The 18,545-nt window shown below is 47.1% G+C and overlaps 1 protein-coding gene across 1 annotated transcript in view; it reads left to right on the top strand.

Moving 5' to 3' along the window:
* CCDC146 (coiled-coil domain containing 146) overlaps nucleotides 1-18,545 on the top strand; it is a 1,748,551-nt gene that overhangs the window by 289,220 nt on the left and 1,440,786 nt on the right. The gene's annotated exons all lie outside the window — the stretch shown is intronic.

Here is an 18,545-nt window from a genome sequence, read left to right as displayed (position 1 = left end):
ATATGAATTGGTAAGCCTGTGCAAACACATTGAAAAGGAGTTGATAAATTTTAACCATTAATGGATATTAAGGGCTTGATAATCTGTACGCTTTGTCTGCAAATATATATGTCCACTAGGTTGAAAACTTTTTGATTCTTATGTAAATATTTTTTACTGTCTTTTTATATGTTGTTTTGTAAATGTTCTACAAACTTTTCCATTTTTGTAAATGAACCAAATACAAAAAAAAAAAAAAAAAAAAAGACTGAAAAGTAATGGGGCCGGAACACAACCTTGCTTAAGACCCCACATAGTAGCAATAGACAATGAGAGTATACTCTGGACATTGAGGTGCACTCTGATAGATGTATTGGAGTGTAAGGCCACAAAAATCCCTAGCAAGTGAGTGGCGCACCCCCATTGTCTGAGTTTGGACCATAGGCATGTTCTGTCTACGCTATCAAATGCCACGGAGAAGTCGATGAAAGCCATATATATAGGCTTCGACCTCGCCATGGCTTCCTTTTTCAGCATAGCCAAAATGAAGATGTTAGCATTCGTACACGTCCCCTTCCTGAAACCCATTTGCAGCGGGTCCAATCTTCCTGCACCAAAATCTCAGTCAGTTAATTCCCTCAGAACTATGCTAGCATAAATCTGTCATGATGCCTACCCCCGGGGACCCAGACCAAGTCCAGCAACCCCGGAAGCAGGCATCAAGTTACCCCAAGCAAGCCCAACAACCCCTGCTAGGGGCTATTTGGGTGCAGTAGTCAGTCCTGGCGCCATAGGCGCCAGGCTCATAGATTAAAACTCACCTGATGCAGACCATGCTGCAAACCTACCTGATGCAGACCATGCTGCAAGAGTTCCAAGCCAAAAGAGGCTTGGAAGGGACTATTTTACCTAGGGACTATTTTTTACTCGGGTGGGGCTGGGGAGGAATACTAACCTGGGACTACTTTGGAGGCTATTTAAACCACGCCCGAAGAGCAGCACACGCTTTGCGTTATTCTGCATCCAGCAGCGTAACGCTCACCGTGCCTGCAAGTCTGCATCCAGTCTTCTGCCACGCCTGGCTCGAGTTTGGAGCTCCTAGAAAAAGGGAGAAAGAAGGAGAAAAGGTTAGAACAAGAGCAATACCTTTGATCCTTACCTGAATTCCCAATCCACTGCGCCTTCGAGCTGGAAGAAAGAAGTTATTTTATGCGCGTCGCCTCGCCTGCTGCAGCGCCGCGCTGAACTCACCGGCCTTCGCAGCATCTTCACATTCCACCGCATCCTCCTGCATGTTCCCGCCGCACTCCGGCACCTAAGGAGAAGACAAGAACAGCAAGGTGAGCCAAGGGAATACACAGAGGAATACCCCCCATAGACTTACCTTATTTTACCACCGGGGGTACTACTCCTCTTCACGGGTCGGCGCAGCTTCCACTGCATCTCAGCCGAACCCTGGCTCCTAAGGGGAAACAAAAGGACAGCAAGGTGAAACAAAGGGACGATCAAAGGGAACCCTCCTCACCACAATAGACTTACCTGATTTTACCGCCGGAGGCATTATTCCCGAGACTTCATACTTTCTCTCAGCACCTGAATAAGGGAGAAAGCAACATGTTACATATTGACATTATTTTATCGAACTGTGTTGGATAATACAAATCCTTACCAGAACATTACCGGTTGCCACGAGGAACTCTTCAGTAGGGTCAAGCTGCAACCTGCAAGGAATCGGACAAGAGTGAAAGTCAGGCATTTGAACTCTTACGAACTACATACTTACGGCGTCTTGCCGGGAATATCGGAGTCAATATTGTTCTGGAACTCACCAATTCCTTCGAGCCAGTGAAGCAACTGGTTATCTACGCGCCCCTGCGGTCCATGCAGGATGGAGAGCTCATCTTTTCAAACCATCAGGTGAGACTATAAGACGGGACATCAAAGGTGATCACTGGGGAGAACAGCGGGGGTGGGGGGATTTACGCTCAACTCCACGGGTGGTTAATTCCCTTTCTCCATTTGCAGAAGAATATTCCTAGGGGCCAAGCAAACGAAGCTAGGTGGGCCAGTCCGTCATCTCGGCCCTACGCGTTACATTGGTGGAGACCGCAGCTGTCCAGTTCAGATCGACGCCTCTGTGGGAGCCAGGTGAGCGTAACAAAATCTTTGCAGGAACATCTAAAAGCGCTATAGTCCTACAGTTAGATGGTAGCGACCGTTGACCCTTTTTTTAAAGATCGGGGCAATGATGGACTGTATCCACGATTTCGACATGCTCTCTGGCAAAGTAATTTGATTAAAGATTGTGCCCAAGATGAACGCCCGGAAATAAGGGTTACGTTTGAAGACCGTGTTTGACTAACCATCAGGCCCTGGTGCTAGAGAATTCTTACTTCAAATGATCATTGAAGCTATCTGCTCCTCTGAGCAAGCCCAGCGCCACAAGTCTGATGGAGGTTCCGAATGGCGATTTTGCTCCCCAAGGTCCCCCTGGAACACTTTAGTGAAGAGATCAATCCACCCTTGTTCCCCAATAGGATTAATCAGGGCACAAGAAAGAGGAGACGCAGGATTGTTAATCATTTGCCAGAAGGAGGAGACGTCCTTGGAACTAATCAGCTGCAACATCTTTGATGCATCCTTCAGCAATATGCCATATTTGTAGAATCAGAGCCATTGGGCCTCATTACAAGGTTTGCGGTAAGGCAAAAACGATGCCGGTATGGTAATACCGACATCGTTTCCCGCTCCGATGTATTCTGACCCCGCAACCCGGTATTAGCGGCACCCTAAATAATGGCGCCGCTAATAGCGGCATGGGCGCGTACATGTGCCCCTTCGGGGAGCAAATACCGGCATGCCGGTAATAGGGGGACATCCCAACCCACGCGGACATGCAAATACCGGCATCGCTAAGCCAGTAATCACGGGCTGCACGATGCCGGCCATAAAGGCATCGCGGTCCACCCGCAAACAGCAATCGGGAAACAAGCCAACTGTCACAGGTGCACACAATCCCCACAGGTGGAGGCAATGGAGGCTGGGCCAGTATAAAATGAGCACACCCACACACCACACCCCTTTCAACACTAAAATGCCACTACTAGCTGTTGCAATCATGGCGCTGGAGGACAGGCCAATACTGCTACAACTACAGCAACAACACCAACTACAACAACAACTACAGCAGCAACAACAGGCAGCACAGAGGGGACGCAGGAGGAGAATGAGGGTGAGACAGGCCCAGCAAATACCACCAGCGCAGCCAGCAGTGCCTCGTAGGCAGCCACCAATCCCTCGCACCAGACCCAGCCCATTCAACCTAACCCCTGAGCAGATCCACACCCTGTACCGGTTGGACCGGGACACCATCACCACCATAGTGGACATGATACACAACGACATAGGCAGCCTTCTAGAAATACACACTGCCATCCCCCCACTACTAAAGGTGGTGTCCGTGCTCCACTCCCTGGCCACAGGCACCTATCACTGGCAGGCATGCCCATTTGTGTTGGTGCCCTGTACTGCACCCATGTTGAATTGGTAGTCCCCCATGCCATAGAGGAGGTGTACCGCAATCGCAAGCAATACCACCCCATCAATGTGCAGATGGCATGTGACTCCAGCAAGATCATCAGACATTGCTGCGCCTGATATCCCGGATCAACACATGATGCCATGGTACTGCGCAACTCCACCCTACCCCGTCACATGGAGCTACATGCTGGACCACGTGCCTGGCTGCTTGGTGAGTTGCACAACGGGGCCATGGCAGTGCTCTGGGGTACTGATGTGTAGGGATGCATACTCCACCTGGTTGGGAAAGGGGTAGGGGGATGCATACCCCACCTGGGTGGCAATTGTCGGTGATTGGAGAATGCATGCAGAGCTAAACACTCCAGACCTGAATCTCACAAGCGGAACATGACACATCACTGGCACAAATTAAACAAATAATGCATATCGATGACAACAAGTAAGAGGCACAACCAGGCCACCATGGTGATGGCAAGCAATGCATGACTGTACAGGATGGCAACAGGGCCAATGTGGCTAGTATGAACATGCATAGAACTAACTGCTTGAATGGGAGGCTAAACATTGTCGTACTACCACAGTACATCCGCCTCAGCATGCATGATTACACCCTGCATCATCTATTGAAAGCCATCCAGACTACCACACCTCATAACAGTTTAGAATGCATTTAGGTGACAATTTTGCATACGTACAGGGACATGTGCATGTCCACACCAAATTGCTGCCGCCATGACTGTGCTTCCTGAAGGTGCCAGCTCAGAGTGACACACACCTATTTGTATTTGCTTTCAAGTGACAGAGGATATCCCTTGAGGCCGTGGCAACTTACCCCTGTGCGGCACCCGCAGAACAGCCAGGAAGAGGAGTACATTTGTGTGCACACCCGCACCCATGTTGTTATAGAGCAGACCTTTGGCCTGTTGAAGGCGCGTTTCCGCTGCCTAAGCAGGTCTGGTGGGGCACTCCTATATAGGCCTGAGAAGGTGGCAAAGATCACCATGGCCTGAGTCATGCTGCACAACATGTGCGTCCGGAGAAATGTACCACTGCCACCTGACATTGACATGCATGCCCCGGGTGAGGATGATGAGGATGGAGATGGAGGTGAAGTAGCCCCCCTGCTAGTACATGATGCATGGGATGGCCATGCAGTACGCCAAGCACAGATTCACGAATACTCCTGACCCACAGGGACTATGAAAGACATGTGTCAGTCAGGCACTGGGCCAATGTGGACATGCACCCAGGGAATGTTGGGAGTTGGGCACTGAACACTGTAACACATTAAATGGATGCACACGAAAATAACAATGTCCAGCCATGGATTTTTCTTATCACAACGTGTGTATTATTTACAACAGCAAAAATGTGCCCACTTCCCCCCTCCCTAAACCCCCCAACAAACTCCCAAACCCCCCCAACCAACACCAATACCCCCAATAGACTCGACAAGATGCACCCCTTCACCCCCAACTTTGTGTCCCACTCCCATTGTCCGCCCACACTACTTCTGGGACTTCTTCCTGTCCGGAGGCGGCATTTCAGTGTGCCTTGCACTCCTACGTGTCTGGCGCACTGGGCTGGTGGGGACAGATGAAGTTGGTGTGGAGGTAGTAGGTGAGTTGCTGGCAGGTTCCACACCTCCTGCAAGCCGTGGCCACTGCATATGGAGCAGCATTGAAGTCAGCACCTGTATCACCGCCCCCAGGCAGTCCCTCATTAGCCGAGCCGATGCATTAACAGCGGCTGTGTTGGCAGCGATGGCCGCTGTGGTCCCCGCAATTGCTGTGGCAATACCCCACTTGGTTTCCTCCCCGTCCGCTATGTACTGGTGGAGTAGGTCTAACATGGCCTCCTGTCGGGCCTCCACCGTCGACAATCGTGTCTCCAGGGTTTTGGAGGGGGCTGGAGTCGTGGGTTGTGCAGTCACGTGGACGGCATTTTCGGGACTGTACTCATCAGAGGTGGGTAGGTCACAGTCACAGAGGCAGGGATCAGCTTTACTGCAGGTGGGTGACTGTAGGTGTTCGGGCGAGGGGGTGGGCACGGGGCTCGGGGTGGCCAGGCATGTCACCTCGGTGTCTCCCTCAGGCTCCACACTGGCATCAGGTTCTTACCCAGTGGAGGCGGGTGCTTCCAGGGACTCCCCTTCGACAAGTGTGGGTGTGGCCTGCTGGGTCAGTAGTGTGTCAGGCACACTGGCAGCATGTGTTGCTGGCTGTGTCCCAGCTCACACAGGCACACTGGCAGTGGCTGTGGCCTGCTTGCCTCCAGCGGAGGTGGTGGTGGTAGCCCTCTTCTTAGGGTGTGAGGTGGATGCCCTTGCGGTGGTCTCATGGGTTGCTTACAGGCACACTGGCAGTGGCTGTGGCCTGCTTGCCTCCAGCGGAGGTGGTGGTGGTGGTGGTAGCCCTCTTCTTAGGGTGTGAGGTGGATGCCCTTGCGGTGGTCTCATGGGTTGCTTCTTCCTCATCGGTGCCTGGGGGGTAGAAGAGATGCAGGGGATCAGTGATGGTGTGACATGGCAGAAGCATACGATGGTGCTGTTCATTATTCATTTGATTATGCATTCATGTCTTACAGGTGTGTCATGCAGGGCATTCAGAGGGGGCAAGTTAGCATTCAGTGCATGGCAGGTGGCATGCCCTTGATATGGGGTTTGTGTGTTGGGTTACATGGGCACGGTCCTGGTATGTTGCCCGTGTGTAGGTTATGGGATTGGCACTCAGCATGCATTTCTGTGTGGCAGGGTTTGGGCCGCAATCTTGACTTGGATATATTGATGTGGGTGTAGGGACATGCATTGCCATTCCGACATCCACGTATCTAGTACTAAGTCATGTTTTCCCCTACAGGGATGTGCAGGGTCACTCACCTCTTTCTGTGGATGATGCAGCACCCATCTCCATCTCTCCGAATCCCTCTATTGACTCAGGATCAATAAAAGTGCTGGCAGTCTCCTCCCAGCGCATCAGCTTAGCAGGTGAATGTGGACCCCCACCTGTCTCCATGGCCGCCCTCCTGTTGCTCGATAGGATGTTTCGCACCCTCAAGCGGAGATCGTCCCACCTCTTGTGGCAGTCACGCACGGTGCGTGGGGTGGTCCCCACGGCCGACACCTTCCGGGCAACCTCCTGCCAGATTTCCTTTCTCCTCATCTGGGCTTCTCGCTTCATATCATTGCTTTTCATTATGGCTGCATGTGCAGCCAGAGTGTTAGCAAGCATATTGAGCTCAGCGTCTGAAAAACGCTTCTTCCGCTGCCGGGTGGTCTTCTTCCAGGTGGCCTTGGACATCCCCAGGGTTTTCCAACACAGCACGACACGAAAAGACAGGTTGTTAGGGAGGATGGCAATGGATTGTGTTTTTAAAGATGGCCGCCGGGCCAAATTTCCCGTTCCTGCGCGATGACGTAATTTCCGGGTCCGGTTTTGCGAACCCGGTATTAGCATGGTGGTATTACCTGGCCGGGGTTGCTCTGAGGCTTTGCCGGTATCGGCAGGTCCCGTGATGCCGCTATCGGGGGGGTGGAGGGCCTTTAGCGGCATGCCGGTATTACCATTACCGGCATGGGGGTTTGCGCGCGCTTGCACACTCATAATCACCCGCTATTAGCGGGTTCATACGAGCACGGACCCGTTTTTACCGGGCTACTCGTAATGAGGCCCATTGTCTATATTTAAGCTGCAATGCCTTTCTTTGTGCAGGCTCTGATGGTGAACAGAGGCGTAAAGCACGCCTCAAGTCCCTTTTTTTAATTGAATTACAGGGTCATAGATGTGGTTCCTTATTATTTTCCTTCTATGACTAGGGCGAAGCATAACTTCATAGATTTGGTCCAACATGTCCCTATAAAGGACAGTTAACAAAGCCAGCTCGAGTTTTTCTGGAGGGAAAAGAAGGCGAAATGCGCCATAAAATGTCTCCATACTTGCCTTATTCCAGCTAACACTATTTTTACCTGACCCAGCCTCTAGGACCTGATCATATGAATGGCTGGTCTCTTTCCATTTAGCCACCTTTCACCCAAGAAGTGGGGGTTAGTGGTCACTGAATTCCGTTTTAGTAATTGTCATAGCGTTGACATTCTGTAAAATTGCACCCAAAACAAAGTAGTCCAAAATGTTATTTGAAATACCTCGATGCCAGGTTGTATTAGGTGGAATGTCACCCATAACCATACCAGTCACCATATTCAAATTCCAGGCGTTTATTAACTCCATCCATGCGCTTCCACGCCTCCTTGCCATCATACTATGACCGACATACTTAAACCAATGTGCTCCCAGCAAAGCGCGTTAAGGTCACCACACAGCAAAATTGAATTACACGTTTTTCCAGTTTGCCCATCATGGATTGAATCTTCAATTACGTCGAAGAAACTATCTTGTGGAATCATATTGGGGTACCAATAAAGGTTAATTAACGTAGTGTAAGACATTTCTACATACAGCCCCTTGTCTCAAGTTAATTCCACTGCTTGTACAAATGCATTCGGAACAGCAAAGGTGGTCATTTTTACTCCATATCGTCCAAATATCAAACAAAAGCCCAGAAGCTGGTCTCCCTTTGTCCCCTTTGTATGCCGGATTCAACAAACAATGGTATCCATCCACACTTGGGGGCTCCAGGAGCCAGCACTCCTGGACAGAAAATAGGCGAACCCATTGATGAAAGTAGATTAACAAAACCCCTTGAGTTCATGAAAGGCAATTAATTAATTTAGTAGCTACAGCCCTACTTGACTTGGGTTGCTAATGACTGCGCGCGTTCAAGCGTGCCGCAACCCAATTCCATTCGGTGCCAACCTGGGATTCCACATTGCCCATTAAATGGCTACTAGTATGTCTGCCAACGGAATCGTCCCTTGAGCATGTTATTGCTAAGATGGGAGAGGGCTGCGACAACTTTGCAACCTGAGCAGTACAGTTTGTATCATGTCTGTCTACAGGGATAGGCATGGAAGACATTTGCTGATTTCCAGAATAGGCAGCAATAGAGAAGCTCCATGATTTCAATGGGGCCGAGACTGTTATAAACAGGCCCACGGACCAAACGAGAACCAAAGGGGAGATTGACAGTGTCCAATCTCAGGTTGTTCCAAAACTCCACCTGCTTCATGTCTGCTGAGCCAAGATGTGATAACATTGGCACTTTGGTTAGTAGCTTCAAGACTGCCGACCTATTTAGTATCAGTTGAATGCAGTCTTTCAACTCCCAAGACAAGAGTAGTTGCAAGGTCAAAGTCACCTTTGGGGGTGGTGGAGGCTCTACTGCGCCCTGTTTATAAGTTGTTGACGGCGCTCCTCCATGGTTGTGAACAGAGGTGACCTATCACCCACCTGATGATGTTTGGGCTCCTGAAAGCTCTGATGCCTTTCTTCACACACTCTTAAGATGGTTCTGGGTGGCTCCAGATAGTGCAGAGCACAGGGAGATCACTTCTTACATAGGTGATATTGTTGTATTGTATTGTTTATTCATTTAAATGGCACTCCCAACCCTGAGGTATCTGTGTGCAGTACAGTTTAATGGTTACAGACAAGGTACAGTAAAACAAAATCTCAATTATGCTTAATAGTATTTACAGCTTTTTACAACAGTGGTTATATATACAGAGAACAGATACATCGCCACCATCGGTAAAATCATACCTAATAGTCAAGGGAGAGCAGCCAGGCTTTTGCATCATTCTTAAAGTTTTGGAAGGATGGTCTAGCTCTGAGGGCATCGGGCATTTCATTCCATAGCTGGGCTGCCATGACTGGGAAGCTAATCCCTCCTGCTTTTTTAAGTTTACATTTGGGTATTCTAAGGCTGTTGGTTTGCACCATTCTAATGGGACGTTCTGAGGTGTGGGGTACATTTGCCAGCTTGAACAGTAACCCCTCCTACAACAAAAACCACATTCCCACAGTTCATCCAAAAGCGGCTGTGCTTTCTTTCCTTGGCGCAGGGGTGGCACGCTTTAAACACTGCCACCACAAAGAATGGCTGCATTTGCTTCTTTCATCTAAATCAAGCAGAAAATGATCTATGCTCAGAACAGCATCACCTTTTCTGTTCTGCGTGAGAAGTGAGGCAAACACATTCCCAGAGAAGCTGATGTACTGGAAAATCACTTGAAAGGCAACAAATTTGGATTTCTACTGAAACACGGCTTGAATTTACTTTTGGAAACAAATTAGCCCATGCAAAGTACTTTAAAAGAAAACTCTATCGTGCTATATGTCAATTACGAAGAGCTCATTTTAAAAAGCACATCCCTGTGTACAGAAACTGACCAGAGCTATAAAAAGCCTTCAGAAAGCAAATGCGAAGAAAACCGCATTTTGTAAAATGAACATGAGAAGAAAAAATTAACCTGTGTAAACCTGCTTTTGCAAAGCAGTGAAATGGCATTTTGAAAACTAAATGGGGAAATAATACTTTAGCTCGCACAGAAACACAACTGTACATTTGAGAAGGGGAGCTGCAAAGACATATGTATTTTGTGCTCTGTGTTTTTCCCCCCAAAAAGAACTTCGACAGCCTGGCTGAGGCTCAGGTATTCCTGTCAGACCAGTTTGGTTTAAAGGCCAATGTAGCACCTCCCTGATACTGCCAGGGCAGGGGCCCTGTTCTATGGACCTGACAAGTGTGATAATTACAGGTTGCCTCAGACTGCCTGACAGAAATGCTCCCAAGGACAAAGGAAGAGTCAAGCCCTGTTTTTGACTCAGAAGTGTGAGTTCCTCTGCATTTAAACTGGCGGACTTCAAATGGGGAGTCATGGCAACCCCTATACAAGCTGACCAAGGGAAGACATTTTGGCTGGGGGGTTGGAAAGACGGCCCACATTTGCACACTTTTAGCGGCATGGCTACCCACATACCTGGTTCCTGGAATGGGGAATTACCGGGCCATTCCGACCTTGGAGGGCCCGGTAATTCCCTTTCCCGGGACCCAGACCCAGTACATCCTCATTCCCATTTGAGCCCCCATAGGGCTCAATGGGAATGGGGAGGATGCTAACAATGGGCCGGTTAATGACAGGCCCGTTGTTAGCATCCTGGTCTGATTGTGGGTCCCGCTAAGGACACCTGGTTTTACTAGACGTCCTTAGCGTGACCCGCAACCAGACCTCGTAATGAGGTGGTAGAGGGTTAACGGCGCCGGCAGCTCTACCGGCGCCGTTAACCCTCTACCATCTGGCTCATAATGAGGCCCTGTGTGTCTTCCTGGCATGTGGTGGACGTGAATGGCAGTTCAAAAGGCTTTTTGGGGGGAAAGCGTAATTGTCACAGATATTAAATTTGGATAAAATATGCCAGACACTCTTATGCACATATGGAACCATTTGTAGAATTTTAGATAAAATGTTTCTCGTGAAAAACTGCAAAATGGTGCCCAAGGGCAAAGCAGCATCGCACAGACTCAGCGTTTGAACCGGCATATTCCTTGTAAAATATGGGATCTGCCAATCTGATTTTTATGCGGGTGATGATGGTAAATATAAGGGTTTTGTTGCATAACTTATTTTGGTAAAAGTAACTGTGGTGAAACAAAGCATGTCATACAATGCACACACTAAAACTAATGTCACTTCCCTGAAACCAATCCACCTGCAGGAAGATGGCGACATCCATAGCCTGACTTATCCCATCCAAGGGTATGTTCAGATTACTTCCGCCCACATTGTAAAAATTCTCTGATGTCATCCTGCCTATATAAGAGGGAGGCATAGGGAGACCCAGGGATTCAAAAATCCACCCTGCAAGATTCCAAGACTCGAGAACCACCTATCCTGATCCAGAAACACCTATCCTGATACAGATCCAGGCAGAACTACCTATCTAGATCAAGGCAGGACCACCCTTCTAGATCCAGGCAGAACCACTAATCCAGGGACAAAAGGGGAGAGGCTGCTGAGCCCCTTTGGGTGAATCCAGAGACCAGACCTCTTTTGCCCAGCTGTTCCCATAAAGGAGAGCCCAGCTGCTGCCCAGTGACCAGATTCTTGCCTCGCTGTCCAGAGACTCGGCTAAGCTGTCCCAATTACCCAACTCAAGTGCATTTTGTAAGTATCCCCCTCCCCAGTACCAAAAACTGCATACCCCACTCTGTTACCTTGCATTCTGTCCAAATCCTATTACAATCCTTTAAGAACCCTAGTAACGTCCCCAAATTGTCAGCATCCTTTGTGTATCCTGTCCTTAGAAGAATCTGTGTTAGTCTCCATGTGTTAGTGTAATTCTTTTGAAATCATTTCAGCTATCTGTGTAATTCCCTAGTGCCATTTTTGAGATAAAGTAATTCATTCCCTGATAAAGAGGAACGCAGCGCGTACTGGTTAAAATTGCAAATTAACCTCCTTGCATGCAGTGCCTTTCTTTAATAAACTAGCCACTAAAATACAGTCTCAGTAAAACAAATCATTTGGTTAACAAAACCAATTTTTGCCTGTGGGATTGCTTTTATTAACAAATCCGATTTTCAGTCCCATAAAGAAACCCATACTGCCACCCCATCAAGAGTCATCCTTTCACCTCAGTATCTTATCTGTTATGTGCCTTTGTACCCCATCATAAAAACCAATTTCCCATTTTGACTGTTTAGCTCATTTCCTTAGCAGTTTGCTTGTTTTAAATCCGTGAAAAATAAGAAAGTGCAATTCTGTCATGTGTGATTTTTGTTTTTAGTTTGTGGGTACACTTGGGTCTAGGTTGGCCTTTTTTTAGAAGGGATAGAACCCAATCGTCTTTGAGATTTGTTGGAACGGAGGAGGACTAGAATGATGAATGTATTAGTGTAAGGAGCTAGGTCCCTAGCTGCTTCTTTAACTATAGTTGCTGAACATGAGTTCCCTAGACACTTAGATGGTTTAAGAGATTTGGTGATCTTTTCTGTTTCTGTTAAAGAGGTAGGTTTGAAGTTAAACTGCTTATTTGGTTTAGTTTGTTTGTTAGCAGCTTCCTGAAGTATGGTTTCTTGTGCCATTAGTACATTCATGTGGAGCAAGTTTTTTTTGGCTAGGATTTCCGCTTGAAGCATAGTTATTTTGTTACAAAGGGCATTTTGTATGTTAATACACCATATTTGGTTTTTGGTGCACGTATCGGTAGGAATGACAGGGGATTCTAGTTCCCTTGTACTGGAGTTTGCTTTTTCAATTCTTTCGTTAAAGGTGACTTTTTTTGTTTGGATGATTTCCTTTTTATATCTGTCTGCAAGAATAGTCAGATTATTTGTATTAAATTCAGATGGATTATTTCTCCATTTATATAATGATATGGCATTTATAACGCGCCTATACCCAAGTGTTTCTGTGTGTAATGCTGTTTTTTCATTACGTAATGCTTTTAGACTAGGAGTAAACCAGACAACAAGTGATCTTGCTTCCATCTCCATTTAAAACTTCTGTATCTGGTGTTAGAAAGTGAAATTAATTGTATTATCACATTTTGCTGTATATTATCACCGCACTGGTGATTGCTGCCCTAAATTTGATTGGTTTGATTTTGCATTTGAATTTTAAAAATAAATAAATATTTCATTATTACACACCGGCCTGGTTCATGGTCCATTGCAGCACGGGGTGTTTGTCAAGGGGGGTGTGAGACGTGTTGGGTGCCTTCTCAAAGCAGAATTCGAAATCAATAAAATTAAAAGCGTTTTTATTGTGCACAACATCCCTTGGCAGTGGAAAGAGACCTGGAGTGTGGCGTGTCTTTAAATCCGTTACAGAGGTGTGTCTGGAAAATCTCTCTACTAGGTATTGTGGTGCCATGTTGGAGAGACATTTGAAGGTGAGGTTTTAAGGATATGAACTTTATTCTGTCTTTTATAGAGAGCCAGTTTGTGGATTGCCTGGCATGAGAAATATGGTGTGTTTTCGGGATACCCAGGGCAGTTCTTAAGACATTATTCTTTAGTGTTTGCAGTTTGTTGATGTTGTGTTTGCTGATACTGAGATAGAGAGCATTACAGTAATCCACCTTTGATAAGATGAGGGCACAAGCTACCGTTATACAACTTTCAATGGAGAGGAACGGTTTGCATGCGTAGATCGGTTTACATGTGTAACTGGTGGCAGAAGCTGTGGCATTAACTTGCATATTGAGATTCAAGGTTGAGTCTAGATAAAATGCTAAGGTTTTTACCTCCTTTGAAACTTTGACGTTTAGTCCATCGATGATGGAGTTGTATTGGTGGGAGAGTTTGTTCAGTCTGTTGGTTGACCCAATGAGTAAGAGCTTGGTCTTATCATCATTGAGGCAAAGGCCGTGTGTGGCCATCAAGGCTTGTATGATCAAGTACATTTTATTGATCAGTGCTACGCCTGTGTCGTAGTCTCCTTGGATGGGGATACAAATCTGGGTATCGTCAGCATAGTTGGTATATAAGACACCCAGCATATCAAGTATATCAAACAAGGGCTTGGTAAATATGTTGTACATGGTTGGAGAGATGCAGGATCCCACGGAACAAACAAACACCAAACAATACCTGTTTAAGTGGGCCCAAGGTTTGGAATCGATCGCTCGGTTGATAGTAGTGTTGTAAAGTTCAACAAGCGAGGTAGGATCTGTAGGGAGGTTATCTGTGTTGGTGATAGGTTGGATGAGGGGCAGGATGTTGCTGACTGTTATATTTCATTTATTTCTTGTTAAGGCTGTAGGGGCCATGGCTTTGACTGAGTTGATTTATAGGTTGTCTTGTATGGTGAATGAGATCAGATGGTGATCTGTCCAAGTGCAAGGTTCGATAGCTGTTATGGAAGTTTTGCAGTTTGTATCTGCAGTCCAATCCAAGGTGCAGCCTTTTATATGCGTAGGGGCATTACATCTAAGATTAAGGCTGGCTTCAGTAATTGTATTGGCTAGGGTAGAAGCATTGGCATCGTTAGGGTCGTTCAAGCCTAAGTTGAAGCCCCTGAGTTGGATAGTTTGTGATCCAGGTTTAGTATTTGTATTAAATACGGCTATTATGGCTTCTTCAAAGGACGCAATAGTCCCAGGAGGCCTATAAAGAAGATGCATAATGATGGTACGTGAAGCTGACATGGGTAATTTAACTAAAAGGAGTTCCGCAGAGATATGTCCTCTAACGGAGTCCAGGAGTTGCGGGATTCCTGCTGCATCAGGTCAGTGGTAACTAGAGTGCCTGCTCCCACATCTCCACCCCCTCATCATCATTGAATGGGCCTTCAATGTCGGCACAGTGTTCCCTAGATTCGTTCAGAGTCATAGGCACAGGTAGAGGGTTTTCAGTTAGTTACATGGGTTGCAGTGCACACGGGCCCAATGCTGTAGGTTGGTGCTGAGTTTTTAGTTGCTGAGCCTCCTCGTGCAATGCGGCTCAATAGGGAGGCGCAGGAGTGTCAAGTACCGCAAACATTTTCTGGAGCCTCAGCCCACATTCTTGTGGATACCTTTCCTATTTTTTTATTTCTTTGTGACTCAAACCGTTACTGGGTTCTCTACCATCTGCTCAGTCAATTTAGCTCCGGGTTGCTTGAGTGCCTTCTTTGCTCTAGCGTCACAAGCCCCAAAGATTGCAAAAGACGCTCGACTTTCGGTGGTGGAAGCTACCACAGCCGGGCTGCTACAGCTCACATCCCCCCTGCCTTCTATTAGGAGGGCCTCGGCCGTTTGCATAATGGCTGAATCAATGTGGACTGATGCCTCCACCATAATCCCCTGGGAACCCTCAGAGAAGCTGACGGCAGTGTCAGCTAGTGGCTGCAAACAGCAACCACCCACTTCTTACCTTTCATGGTCGGCACCGGGTTGATGAACAAATGCCTGAGCAGGCAGACCCTGCGCCCCCGTTATTGGAATGAAGAGAGGCCTATTCACAAAGTCAAACAGCAAGGTCCACTGAGGGCCCTTTAAAAAGGATTCCACAAGGGATACCCATGTCTCCAATTTACTAACAACTACATGATTCCTCTTCTGCCTTCAAGACTGGTGACCATTAATCTCTCCTCAAAACTCTGTCTCACGTTGGCTTCTAGGGCACTGCCCTTGCTTAGATTTCCTATCCCCTGGGAAGTTGGAACGACTTCCAATAGGGGTTACTCACTGGTTAGTCCTGTACCTAGTGCTTTGGTTATCTCCTCGCCTCCTTTAGCTTCCCATATCACTTCTTTGCCAATGACACCCAACTAATCTTCTCCTTTCCCTTTTGACACTGGATAGCACTATGCTGCCTGATGCTAAAAACCTCCAAAACTGAGGGGGGATCTCCTGCCTGGCTTTCACCACCTCACACAACCTCCCCTTGTGTTGCTCCTTTCACTGTAATTGATACCCTCACACAATTCTAGAGGATCGCAAATTGGGAATTCATTTTGGCAGCAACCTGATACTGCAACACCTTACCTGCATTCGAGCAGTGTCGAGGTTAAGCTGCAAAACATCCTAAAGATCCGTCCGCGTCTTGCTTTTCACTCCTTGTAGACTCTCTGCTCGATCCTAGCCCTCTGCAACCTGAATTACTCCTCCTGCCACGTCACAGGACTCCATCTGTACTCCTTTACTATGCTTGAGAAGGTACATGATTTTGCCACCTACGTCATTTTTAACCTTCCTCCATCCTCACCCTCTTCTGGCCACCACCCTGATATAGAGTGGATGTGAATGTGCAATACCTCCCTCTTTAATGACAACTTCTTGTCTTAAAATCAGTACATTGGGCTAGCCTCACTACCTGCTCAACATCATTTCCCACTGCTCACCCCCTCCTACTCAGAGATCTGCGATTCAAACCCCTCCACAAACTCTGTTCCCCATCCTCCCTGCATTACCACCTATATTTGCTCTTTCACCACATTGTCCCCCATCATTGGAAATTCCCTACCCCTTGATATCAAGTCCATCCCCACTGTATGTGGATTTAAGAAGAACTGTAAAAGGCACCTCCATGAACTTCAATGAACACCTAAGCTGTCTAGTGGCATTACTCTCCATCTTCCTGATCCGACATTCTGCACCATTACCATTACTCTCCACCTTCCTGATCCCACATTCTGCACCATTACCGGAATGTACATGTGAGGGGGGATAGCTAAGGGGCAACGGGTTTATCTTGGAAGCAAGACAAAGCAACACAGATTTGTATCTCAATACCGCGCTTAGAAATCAAGCTCTGGTATTAAGCTCGCTATAAAAGAACAATTATTATAATAAAAATATAATCTCTGTATATGCCCATTTGTAATCGGAGTGCCTCGGTGCTGTCCCCTCTTCATGCACCACATCTTATACTTGGTGTACACTGCCATGCGATTACTCTGCCAGCCCTTCAATTCTCATGTGCACACCTACTTGTTGCTTCTCTACTCTACCTTGAAATAAATACATATATAACAATAGTGTTGGCTGCAAGAGGCATTGAATTGGAGACTACGGTCAGTGAGAAGTTGGGTCACTGCCATAAAATATGGGAATACTTGGAAAAAGGCATTAGCGCTGTCTAAGGTTATAGGCAAAGTTGTAGTCACAGGCCCAAAAATGATCTCTTTAGGCATGGAGACTAAACGAGATATGGGGAAATCGAGATATGGGGAAATCCTCATTGTGCTGGCTCTCATTATAGCCAAAAGGGATTTGTCAGGTTTTTGGTGGATGTGTTTGACACTGAGCATGACTAAGTGGAGTGAAGAACTATTAGGAGCGGAGATGCTAACAGCAGTATGTGATTAAGTGCAACACAGGTCATAGTTTTTTTTTTAACACTTTGTTTTCAGCAATAGACAATTACAAGTAAAAAACTCGCTCTACCCAACTGTGGGTCAGATAACTTGCACCATAACAACCCCACCCTCCCACATCCCCCCTCGCTGCATACAGTCCGGCCAATGTTCTCTTATGCCTGATATTGTTCTCCTTTGAAGCTACTCTCATGGCACCTGTTCATCAGTGTTCAGCAGGTTGGTCAACTTGGGGATGAGGGAAACAAGGAATCATCTTGGTGTTGATCAGATATGCTACATAGGGCCCCCAGATGTCCAGAGGACGTGTGTGCAAGGTTAACGATTTAATGAACTCAGTCTCCATGTCCTGACGGTAGAGTACATCCTTTTGCCATTTTGCAACTGAGGGGGCTGAGCCATGACCCCATGCCATTGCCACTCTTCTGCGTGCCAGGATCAACAAAACATTTGCTAATTTCCTCGTTGCAGGTGTCGGGTGTTTTGTCATCCCAAACAACGCTACCATGGGGATAGGTTTTAGCTCATCTCCTATTATCGCTTCCATCTCTTGGATAACTTGTGACCAAAATTTGGACAGCGCTGGACAGCTCCAAGCGAGTGAAAGAAATCAGCAGCTGACTTTCCACACCTCTCACACCTCGCCTCTGACTCTGGTCTGTGTATGCACCTTTTAGCTGGGGTGTAATATGTTTGATGTAAATAATGAAAGTGGATAAGTTTAAACCACGAGTTCAGTGCAACCTTCTGAGTTTGAGTATGGATGCCCATTCCTCTTCGGGGATGGTAGACTGTAACGCTTTTTCCCACCTCGCTTTCGTGTGCGCGTTCTCTGGTGCCGTGTCTGTTAGGAGGGATCTATATATTGAGGATACCAATTTGCCCTCCCCTTGTGCTTGTATTACGCCATGGAGTAGTAGGTTGCCGTGGGAATGAGGGCAGGAGAGCTTGGATAGCGTAGCACAGTCTGAAGTAGATGGATATATCTGGGGATGAGGTGCTACCTCTCTCCTTGGGTTGTTGGGGTGACAAGAATGTTTCTTGGACAAATAGATCACCGAATGATTGGATTTGTACTTTGTCTGCGCATTGAAGAAAAACCCTTTCATTTGTAATGGGTATCTCTGGTATAAATTTAATGGGTAGTAGCGGTGAGTATCTAGTTACTACCCCATATTTTTGGGCACATTTCTTCCAAATTACATAAGTAGCCAACACCACATTTAGTGTGGCGTGTGATACCGATTGTTGACTGATGATGACAGCTCTCGGTAGATTGGGTGACGCCAGGGCTCGTTCTATTTGCACCTGGGGCCTGACGAAATGG

Source organism: Ambystoma mexicanum, chromosome 12, assembly GCF_040938575.1.
Source record: "Ambystoma mexicanum isolate Mex_15411 chromosome 12, UKY_AmexF1_1, whole genome shotgun sequence".
Taxonomy (NCBI): Eukaryota; Metazoa; Chordata; class Amphibia; order Caudata; family Ambystomatidae; genus Ambystoma; species Ambystoma mexicanum.
The sequence above is the reverse complement of the archived record's forward strand: the minus strand, read 5'-3'. Positions and strand labels throughout refer to the sequence as shown.